At 45.8% G+C, this 8,192-nt stretch overlaps 1 long non-coding RNA gene across 1 annotated transcript; it reads right to left on the bottom strand.

Annotated features, from left to right (window-relative positions):
* Positions 1-4,872: 4,872 nt before the first annotated feature.
* Positions 4,873-5,826, bottom strand: LOC137841993 (uncharacterized). Its single transcript, XR_011088854.1, has 2 exons — positions 5,686-5,826; positions 4,873-5,377 (listed from the first exon to the last, which is right to left on the bottom strand). It is a non-coding gene; the product is annotated as an uncharacterized lncRNA (long non-coding RNA).
* Positions 5,827-8,192: the final 2,366 nt, after the last annotated feature.

Below are 8,192 nucleotides of genomic sequence, written 5' to 3'. Positions count from 1 at the left end.
TACATTTTGACAGGGCTCCTCCACCCCTTTTCACATCCTTATTTGTAATACAAATCATTTCTCCTCGCTTTCTCCCATTCTCAGCTGGCTCTCAGCTCCCTCACCCGCATGCCGTGCTCAAAACCTGGGGCACAGCCCCAGTCCTCCCCCAGCCCTCTGCCTGTTGGGGGATGCCCAGACCCAGAGGCTTGGAGAAGCACATCAGCCTCTGTCTTCTGCCACAGTGGCCAAGAAGAGAGACAGAAATGTGTCTTCTTGCATGGCCACCCCCATCCCTGCCTTCAGGTGCAGAAGGGTGCACAGTCACAAGAGGCTGAGCTGGGAACATTACCATGGGCAAAATGACCTCTCTTCCCTTGGGCATCAGCCAAGATGGTTTTCTAGCAATTTTTTTTTTTTCCAGGATGTTTTGGTTTTACATCTACTACCTCAAAGATTAGCTGCACTTGTCTACAGCATGTTTAACCCCCTCTCACACACAAAATCAGCCACAATGCCCCTAGAAATAAAGTTGTAGTACAGAAATAAATTTAATACTATGGAAAAAAAAATAGGATGGAAATAGTAAAACCAACAAGATTTTGTGGTAGCATCTTCCACCTTAAAATGCACTTATTAGTACTGTAGTGCACACTGCCCTCACCTCTAAAGCATTTAAGGTTTCTGCCATAGAGAAGCATCAGTTTCGGCCTCCACTCACCCTCTTCCTTAGAGGAGATTTGTTTCTGCAGACTAGTGTTTTATTTGGGTAAGGCCTTATTTATCTTAATTCTAAGTACATCCTGCTCTGCGTTTACATTGGAGAAGACAAGGTCAGGGAAGTGTACATCTTATTTAGACTGGAAAGTGCTGAAGTCTGAGCACTCCTGGTGAGAAGTCTCCCAGCAGCAGACATTTTTCTTACTGCTCTCTCATGATGACCTTCATTAGCTCCCACACGAGTTCGTTACCTCATCTCCCAAGAAAGCTGCACATCTGTGGCACTTCACGCAGTGGTGCAGTCACAGCTGGAAGTACAAAGCCACCTTAGCTTGGCTGGGGCCAGGCTCGCACAAAGCACCGCTGGCATCTGCAGCCTTAACCCATGACAGTGCAGAGGGATTGCCTGCACCTTGCCTATGGACGTGGCAGTTCAGCCCCAAGAGATGACTGCTCCCAAAGTTAGGAGAGGCAAAGGCTGGGAAGCAAGCAGCATCGCCCACAATTATCCCAGCCTTAGTGAGAAGCCTTCAGGAGGGCTGGCAGCTATGCCCGGGCACAGTGAGCCACGTGCACGATGCTTGCTGCGTGATTTACGTACATATGAATTGTTACAACAGGAATGTGTTTTTCCTCTTCTTTCTCTAACTGTCAAGCTTGAGTGAGCTCATGGTTACAAGATAAAATTGCTTTTGCTTTCCAACAGTGCTGTCTCCACCTGTTTTCCATTGCTGCCCTCGCACCTATTCTTCTTTGTCATTTCCAGCCATGTCACAACACCCCCACCTCCTGACCTTGGCTCTTTGCCTTTTCTTGGCCAAGACAAGATGGAAAATCTGCATGGCCGAGGCTGGGTTGGTACGTCAGAGTGCTCCCATCTCTCCGTACACCTCCCTATTTTTCCATAGCATGCATTTACCTTTGAGCTTTTGTTTTTTCCCTCCCTTTCCTTGACCTCCAGATAAAGACCCATTGCTTCCTATCCAGTCCAGCCCCTCATTCACACTCCCATCTGTGCCTTTCTATAGTTAAGACCCAACTTCCTTCCCTCTCTTATCTCCCCTTATCTACTACCTTCAGCATCTTTTCTCCTCCCATTTTCCTCCCCCTCACCTCTCTTTCCCCCTTCCTTTTCCTGCCCACACGAAGCGAGTCCTTCACACCCCGTGGCACCACCACCTCCCTGGCCCCAAACACCTCGGCGTGCCCCCGTGCACCACCGGACAGATGTCCAGCACTATCCTTGTCCTGCAACACGGCAGCACTAACGTGCCACCACTAGTGTGTCTTGCTGCAGTCCTCACGTCGGTCCTGAGGGAAATTACAGCAAGATGATCTACGGTGCCCGGCCCCCTGCTTTAATCCTGGCTCTTTTGCATCCCACCGGAGAGAAATGCAGTCATGCTGGCGGCTCAAAATGACTGGCCTTTTATCACGGCGCTGCTGCATCATTGCTTATTTCTCTGCACGCTCTCTCCCATCGTGTGCCAGTGGCTCATTGCTAAGAGGAGATGCAGGGGAGCCGGAGCAGGAGAGAGGAGGGCTGGAGGAGGAGATGATTAACGCTAATGGCCGGCACTGGCGAGATGAGCCTGATAATGGCTGCTGGTTGCTTTCTGCTGGCGGAGTCGAGCAATAGCCGTATGAGAAAGCAAAAGGTCAGATGCTGCGGGAAATAGGAGATACTTAAAGCTAAATGCCAGAACATCAGTTTAGCAAACTAAGGAAATATTTCCCCCTTGGCACGCTATGGTCCTCGGGAAGCATGTGGCAGGGCTGGAGGTGCCACCAGGGCCACCAAGGGGCTGCTGCAGCAGGGAGGGCTTTGCTGAGCACTTCCTCAGCATCGGTCAGCACAAGCACTTACTGCTTTTAAATATGACTGATGTAGCCATGGACCACTCGTTCATCGGGACTTCGGGGTGAAAACCTGCCTGCAATTGAATGGTCACCATCATTGCCTTTTTGGTAGCTGTTCCCACTGGGGCTGGAGCACCAGGGAGCTGGTGCTTTAACCAGATTTAAAGGCTCAGCCATAGCCCCCTGGTTGGAGGGATGGGAATTCCCAGCATGGGTCAGGCTCTGTGGTACAGACATCCGAGGAGGTGCACGGGTGCCGAGCCTGAGAAACCCTGGACACTGTTTTGAACCTAAATTATTAATACGCACCTGGAGGCTTCCTTGGGAAGACAAGCTGCAAAATACAGCCTGTTTCACTCCAAGGGGATACTCCACCTTTACGTTTGTGTCAAAACAGGGGGCTTTCACAACTGCCTTTGTTGCCTGGAGCTTGAATTATGTAGCGGGAACTCGGTGCTCTGCTGTATAGCAGTAAACAACAGTACATTTCTATGGATTTATTAATCGGTTTTGTATGCATTTATTTTTCTGTAGTGGTTTAAGCAAATAAAATAAAGTAACTAGAGGATTTTTACTGAGTTAATTAAAGAGGAGAGCAGTTCCAGGCAAGCATGACATTAAAGACTTGCCAAATACCTCTTTTCTGACAATACTACCAGCCACTTTAAAGTCTGCTCCAATTCTCAGGCTCCAATGGAAAGTCCTTTCCAGACAAACTGGTTCGAGTTCCAAAACAAGTCGTCTGTCTGCAAATTTGGGAAGAGGAATGGATGGGAGGAAAAGGGTTTTTTACAGGAAAATAGGAGAAGAGAATAGCTCAGATAATAGCTTCAGAGTTCTGCGAGTGTCTCCCTCCCGGGGCACTGGGTCTTACTTCTGTCTATGAATCCCAGTTCAGGGTTGGTGTGGTGAAACCAGCATCTCAGCGCCCTCGAAAACAAGTCAGAATTTGGTCCTCAATGTCCAAGATCTGTTTGATTTAATACTCCCTCACTCTTTTCCCACGCTTTAAAGCTCTGTCCTGCTGTGCTGGACTTGACGGGAAGCCCAAAGCAGCCATCAGTTTCTATAATCAAGAATTTGCCACAAACAGTTCTTTATTAAAATCAATGAGAGATCTGACCTGTTAATTTCTGAAGTACCCTCCTGTATGCAGAGAGGCTCCATGACATTGTCTGGCTCTCAGATGTGAGAAATGACACTTTGTGTTGCTCACGGTAGTGCTAAAAATGTATAGAAGTGAAATAGATTGGGAGATCTGCCAATACAAAGTTAATGGAAGTTCTCATAATTTCCCCAAGTGACACTACTGACCTGGTCTTGAAATGACGCCAGGCCTGGTTTCACATCATCTAACATTTCACTAAATGTTAAACGATTGAGATAGAATTTTTATTAGGTATGCCAGTATTTCATAATTTACCACAACCTCTAGATATATATTTTCCTTTTACAGGCCAGGAGATGTTTATTATGGTCTTTTGAGATGCATTAAAAGGGTGTTAGTACAAATAAAGCTCCCTTCCCTATTCTCCAGGCAAGCTGCAAAAGCAATTTAATACCAGCACACTGGATACCTGGTGTGCTGCTTTAACACATAAGGAGCCAACAAGTACACTCCAATGCTCTTGAGGGCAGATGTTTGATGACTTCGAGCTGCTGCAGTGGGAGAAGGTAACACAATGATACCGAGGGGAGAGAGACCTCTGCAAAGGCAGCCCACCAACAGAGTGTTATTTTTCAAAATGTACCCACTCAACCCAACGGCACCCACAGCAGGGAAGCATAAGGTAAATTAGTGACCTTTCAGGCCCAGATGTTAAGAGAGTAGAATAGCTGAGAAATCCGAGGGCTAAGGTCAAGATAAAGAGTGCTGCATAAATGCAACAGCTGTAAGACACTGAAAAGGCATCAGAGGCGGCGAGCACCAGGAATATATAAATCACTCGGAGCAATCTGCTGCAGCAAGGCGTGCTGGTCTAGACAGTCTCTTTAAACTATTGCCAACATTTTCCAAAAGTACGTGGTTAAAATTAGGCTCCCAAGTCCATATTTAGAAATTGAAAGGCACCAAAAGTACTAAGCACCCATCAAAACATATGGGCTCACAAACCCGCTGGAAATCAGGTCACACATTCGAGGCAGAGATTTCTGTGCCAAGTTTTCCCCCAAATTATGAAGGGCCTTGGTCAGACAGCACTTCCCCCCCTCCCCTCAGGTCCAGCCTAAAGAAACATTTAGGAATCCACTTCTAGATTAGAGGAGGAGCTTTGACCTATATAGAAAACCCAGAAGCTTGAGCAGCAGAACTAATGAAAGAGGATTTCCCACATTTCTTTCCTGGGTGGATTTTCCAATACCTGGAAGGGGTGACTTATAACAGGGGCTCTCTCTCCTTTAGTTTCCCTCATTTCCACAAAACCAGCAGCACCTCAGTGTCTTCATCATGTCTGGTTAGCCTTGGCCCATAGCTTCAGAAGTCTGCTCTGGTATTTGCAAAGACACACAAGGATTGTGGGATCCTCTGATTTATAGTGTATTATAGTAAAGGTTATCTAAACCACAGCATGATACAAACTGAAGGGCTTTGTGTTGTTTATGTGTCTTCAGCTTCTCTAATTTATTAAAGGATTTTTGCTAAGTAGAACTCTTTCTCTGGGATGTGTGTATGCTTACAAAGACTTGATGAATCATATACTACCAGTTGTGGGTTTTTGTCTAAGCAGTCACTAAGCTTACAGGAATTTGATTTGTATTAATACTTGTACTGTGTTCTCCAACTGCTTCACTGAGGAGTTTCCTTGAAACGTTATAAAAGCTGAAGAAAAAAAAAAAAAAAGAAAAAAAAAAAAGATAAATCACCTTTAATAGGTAGCATATGGACAAAAAAAAAAAAAAAAAAAAAAAAAAAAAGCCAGAACCAAAGTCAAACTTCCTTGCCTTGTGAATTTACTTTGCAAGTTTCCTTGTTTACCAGCACACCAGAAGCAGCTCACAAAGGAATTAACTCCTCACATCAGGGAGGACATAAACAAACATTATTCCACCAGATTAAGACAGGAGCATTTGCAAACACCGCAGAGCACTCAGCTGGGCACACACGGTGCCTGCAACCCCAGCACCTACCTGCACTCTCTGCAGACAGAGGCTGCACCTGAAGGGTGCTAGGTTCAGAGGAGCAGCAGCAGCAATTAATTTGGCAACTGAGACGGGTTTTAGCAGATGCTGAGCTCCATGCACAAGGCTAACCAGAAGAAAAATCCCATGAGTCAATGGGTTTCTTCCTCCACCAGATCTGAATTTAGGCAGATAATTAGAGTTCTAATTTATTTATTGCTCATTAGTTTTTTAAGGCTCTGATCTTGTAAACACTCATGTGTTTGTGTTTATTGCTATGGTTTCAATTGTTGCACAAAACTGTTTCAAAGTTCAATTGCTATGTTTTTCTTTCCTATGGAATCGTGTCCTATGAATATACCCCATTTAAAATTAAAATTAAGCAGTGATTAACAACTATTTCCCAAATCAAGAGGGAACAAAAAAGCCCTATTGATGCAATACAAAGCTGTATGGCTTCTGACAAATCTGCATGTTCCACACTCCTTATCCCACTGGGGTGTCACTGGTGGAAAGAGGAAAACTCACAAAAATGTTCGTTTCCTCGGAAAGGTGTGTTTTTCAATTTAAGATAGCTTTGCAGAAAATACCTTACCAGCAATCTAGAATTGGTTTTCTCAGAGCATAACAAAACATATTACAGCTCATACATATACACAAATACAAAGAGGCATAAACACAACACTTATTAAATCCTTGATTATTAATATGTTTATTTGCTAAACATCACTGGCTTCAACACAAACACACCTTGAAAATGAGCACGAAGGAGCTTTGCTGCTCTGACAGATGCCAGGAGCAGCTGCAGGACCCTCTGCAGAGCTCCTGATGCTCAGCACCCTCCTGCTCACAGGTGAGGCTTTCTAACCCCATCCTGCACAAGGGTGAGAGATACCCCACCTCCTTTAAAACCAAGCCTGGAGCAGAGAAGGTATCAGCAAGAAGACAGCAGGAAGAGCCCCATTTGAGGCAAAGCTTCAGAGGGTGTTGTATGGTCTTGCTCTCACTGGCAGCTACCAGAGAAACAGGAGGCAGCCAGCCACGGCGATGAGCTGGAGAAGCTCATCAGGTGCATTAGGTAGAGGAGGTGTAAAGCTGGAGACGGTGCTCTCAAACCCTCCCATTAACTCCTGCCAGAGTTTTCTGCCAGTTCTTTCCTGAAGATAGAGTGGAGGCTTGCAGTGTCATCACTGGGCAAACAAGATCCGTGGCTGTTGCTTCTCTACCCCCTTTCCAGCACCTTCTCTTTTCCCTCCACTGTGACTCAAGTTGCACCTGAAGTCCACATGGGGCAGACACTGCTCCAGGTTTTTTGCCCTCTCATGCACTTCCTCAAGTCAGTGGGCAGCGTTTGCTCTCAGATGGCAGCACACATTTCTCTGCATGCTCTGTGATTTGCATTCCTGCATGGCCCTGGCTCATCTGAGGAGCCCTGTGGTGGTGCCATCCTATGTCTGGATCCATCGGATCCTCCCCTGAGTGTACTCCAGGCTGTCAATCCCTTACCTGTGCACCAGGGATCATGCACTGGTCCTTTCCTTTGGCACTCAGCATCTGGCTTTGCCCTGTGCTCTGCCACCATCAGCAAAGTGTACAGGGAGACCCGGGGTTTGTTTGTTTTGCCTGGATGGCTGGTTCCCAGAGGTTAGCTCCTTAGGAGAGCTCAGCAGCCAGCCCTGCCCATGCTGATGTGAGGGCTGAGCTGGCTGGAGAGCTCAGCATCTATGTGCTGAAGCCTCTTGAAACCATGGGAGTTTCATCTGGTACCTGAATTGGAGCCAAACTCCTTCTGCCATCTGTCCCTCAGCACAGGAAAATGCTGGCCTTCATCTCTCCAAATGAAATTCTCACCCCATTCATTACACACAGGACGTTTGCCTTTAGCTTTGACCTAACATCAGGATTTCTCCCATTCTGCCTCCATGCCCCACCAGTCAAGCTGGGACTGTCACACCTTTCCTTTCACTGCACCTGGTTCCTGAGCTCTCACGGTGTGCTCAGCAACAGCATCTGCTGCTCTCAGCTCTTCTCAACACTACCGTGGTGAGAAGTGCTTTAAAACATTCCTTGACAAATTTAGATCTCTTTTCAGGGGACTCCTCAACCTGCTCCTGGGATTCATCCAGCAGAATTAATTTGTCTGTAAATTAATCCACAAAAATGCTGGTACCCCTGGGGACTTATTGATAAAATACAAAGTTGCAGATAACATCTTTGCCAATGTTCAGCAGTATCGATGCTGTTGTCTATTTTATTTTCTCTCTCATAATCTCTTCTTGTCAGTCTTTTAGGTGGAACTAGCATTTTTGTCCTAATTAGACAATTACACATTATGATGCACTAATTTGTTAACCTATGTTCACAAATCTTTTAATTACAGCAGTCGTCTTTGATGTGCTGTTATTATTCAGCTATGGCAGTAAACAATTCAACAGCTAACTGGAAGGAACTCATTATTTTCTGAGAGACATTGTCATTATTTTTCAAAGTATTTTTTTCCCTAGAATACAGACTCA

The sequence above is a fragment of the Anas acuta genome, chromosome 19, assembly GCF_963932015.1.
Source record: "Anas acuta chromosome 19, bAnaAcu1.1, whole genome shotgun sequence".
NCBI classification, from domain to species: Eukaryota; Metazoa; Chordata; class Aves; order Anseriformes; family Anatidae; genus Anas; species Anas acuta.
This window is presented reverse-complemented; position numbering and strand designations above follow the sequence as displayed.